The following is a 3,280-nucleotide window of genomic DNA, read 5'->3' on the forward strand; positions in this document are numbered from 1 at the left end:
GCCAGGTGAGAAGTGAATAGTAAGGTGATTAGAAATTAGATGTTTTTCCTCCTTGGTATTTCCTTTGGTTTTCCCCAAAACGATTATTTCTTAATTGTAATGATGATTAGGTTAGGCACTTGGATATAGGTTCAGTTTTTGTTCATAACTAATGTAGTTACTTATGGTTTGCATGAACAATCAATTACAGTGCGTGTTTGCTCTGGTTGTTAGGTTGAGTGTGACTTTTACAAATATATATATATATATATATATATATATATATATATATATATATATATATATATATATATATATATATAATCTGTGAAAAATCTCTATGTTTAGTATGTTAAGCAGTTAAATTGTGAAAGTAGCTAGCTTAGTTTGACAGTTTGTAGTGCCGAAATGTGACAAGAATTGTGAACACAAATAAAAAAAACATTTTCATGACATATAATCCCTTCTTGGCTTTCATTAATTGGCGGTTTCTAATGTTTTTACACATTTCGTACTTGAATGAATAAATTAATGAATGAATTGCTTTATTTTACTTTGCTTCTTGTGTCACTTTTGGCTAATTTGCGAAGATGGGGATGAGTGATGATATTGATGAATGGATACTCACAAACATCCATGCCCAAGCCAGGATTCGAACCCGAGACCCCTGGCGTCGTAGCGCGAGGTGCTAACCACTCCGCCACTGGGGGCGGCACACATTCCATACTCTCCCTGGAGGTGGTTGCAACATGATCTGAAAATATGGTTTGATTCCCAACATTTTATGAAAGTAAAATTTAAAAATTTAAAAAGAATCATATTCTCAATAAACACAAAGACTTAATATTATGTAAGCCTGCTGGTGGTTTCCCATTAAGATATTTTGTCCACTGTACAAATATTCGTGAATATTGTAATTACCTGGGGGCATGAAAAAGTTTTGCCTGTTGAGGTATAATTTGTTTAATGATATAAAGATTGAAACAATGAACATACATATAGTTTGGTTGTAATGTCCTCTACTCAGAGCTACCCTTACACATAGTTCCCATCTCGTTCGATGCATTTGAGTGAGCGCTTTACCCAGACCTCATAAGTTTGGAAAAATTCTACAGAACGCTCCCTGTCCCACAGTTCAAAACTATTTTCACCTCCTGTAGGACCTCGAATCTCATGCCATGAAGCACAGAATTAAGTATATATTTCATAGATATGCATTTTAGAGGCAGGTGCTTGATATATTTTTTTCCTCCGAAAATGACAACATAAAAAGGGGTGCCCATATTTAGACCCTTTCCTCTAAAACATTTCGAAAGCAAAGGGCGATTTTGTATTAATAGTTCTTTGCTATAGCTACGACAATAAACGTTACTTCATACATACAGAGATTGATTTGCTTTATTTTACTTCGCCTTTTGTGCCACTTGAGGCTAATTTGCGAAGATGGGGATGAGTGATGATATGATGCACAGTAAGGCTAATTGGAAGTGGACCTACAGTTTAAAGTGGGATCCGAACCACTATGTGCCTCCACCGGGGTTCGTGGTATGAGGTTCGAGGACCTACAGGAGACTAAAACAACTCTTAGACACAACATCCCATTGCATGGAATCTCACTCTCTCTGTTACTGGCTTTTCAAACCAGAGCCCTATTTCTTCTTTTAACGTAAGTCTCACTTTTAGGAAATGTAAAATATTGAATTTTAAGTATTATTCAACCTTCCTTCTTATAACTTTGTAATTGCAAGCATTAACACATTTCTTGCAATGTAAGTGTCTCACACAGGGTGTGTGTGGGGGTGTGTGGGTGTGTGTGTGTGTGTGTGTGTGTTGTCTCCAAACTTTACGACAAGAAATACGTTCATTTGCTTGTAATAACTGTAAGTTATAAGAAAGAAGCCACAATGCAAGCAATATGTACAGTGTGATATATAAGTATTCCCAAGCAAATTTTCCTCGAACGTGTTTATTCTTTGTTTTAGACAATGAGACCTTCAAAGAACAAAATTGAAACAACATGCCAAACAAGCTACTGACAAACACTGCAACCACCAGGTGAAACCCCAGTTTAAAAACACTCATGGTGCAAGAGAAAAAATCAATGGAAATAGTCATGGTTAATTTGCCGAGCAACACTCGTACATCCACTGTACATACAAAAGAAAAAGGATAATTTGAAAACAGTTTTCGTTAAATAAATACAAAAAAGTAGCAAATTCCACATGGGCTAACTCGGACTAGACCTAAATGGGATTCGAACCCCTGTCTACATTTTACAGAATGTTATTTTGACAATACATTGTGCAGGAAATATTTCCTTATCTGTAAGTTCAGAATGTTTTTCAACACGTTTGATGGTCATAGAATTTTATAATTCTGATTGATCTGATGAACCAACGTACCAGCTAACTCTGTATATTATTTCTTTCTTAGCAAATAACACCTTCCGTGAATTCACTGGAGAGCACTATCTGTTTCAAACAGTCGAGGATTTCTTTATTCCTATATTGATGGATTATCAGCTGAATAAGTAACCAGATATGTTTCGATTCTGGAGGATATGGAACATTGAATCAATATTTACATAACAACTCTTGTACTTCATCCTTTGAATGTCTCCAGAAATCTAATGCAGAAGAACTAATTTTTATGTGAAAAAAAGTTTTAATATGTAGTGTATTTGTGGCTATGAACACAAAAAAATCATGATAATTGATTCTTTCTAATAAAAATATTATTGTTCCACATCAATATGTTTAATTGCTACATGTGCAAGAAGAATTTTGGTACTCCTAAATTGCTTGTGTGGTATGTTTTTTTAAGCATTGTGACAACTATTTAACTGCTTGTGCTCACACGTGTAAAAGAAGTTTCTAAAATGCATGCAAGTTTCGCAGACATTTTGGAACACTAATATGTGCCTTAATTATTTCTCATGCATATATCAATGATGATATAATATTCAAATGTTTTTTTTAATTGTAGTTCAACTACTTTTTACAGGAATTTAGTGCAACTGCTGTAACATTAAATCCCCCTGCTATAATATTTTTTGTATATTTGTGCACTGGAGTAGTGTAATGGTGGAAGAAAATTCAAATTTAAATATATTGAGAAACTTCATATCATTAAAGAAGTATTCATGCTTTTCCCCACTTTCTCTCTATCATTCATTGAATATTACGATGTATGTGAAAAATACAGAGGTTGCTCACACAGTGAACATTACACATAACAAACGTATGCACACAGGTTAGAACTATCGTACAGTACATACTGTATTTTCTCCAACTTATAATTT

Source organism: Lepisma saccharinum, chromosome 27, assembly GCF_977018435.1.
Source record: "Lepisma saccharinum chromosome 27, izLepSacc3.1, whole genome shotgun sequence".
Lineage (NCBI taxonomy): Eukaryota > Metazoa > Arthropoda > Insecta > Zygentoma > Lepismatidae > Lepisma > Lepisma saccharinum.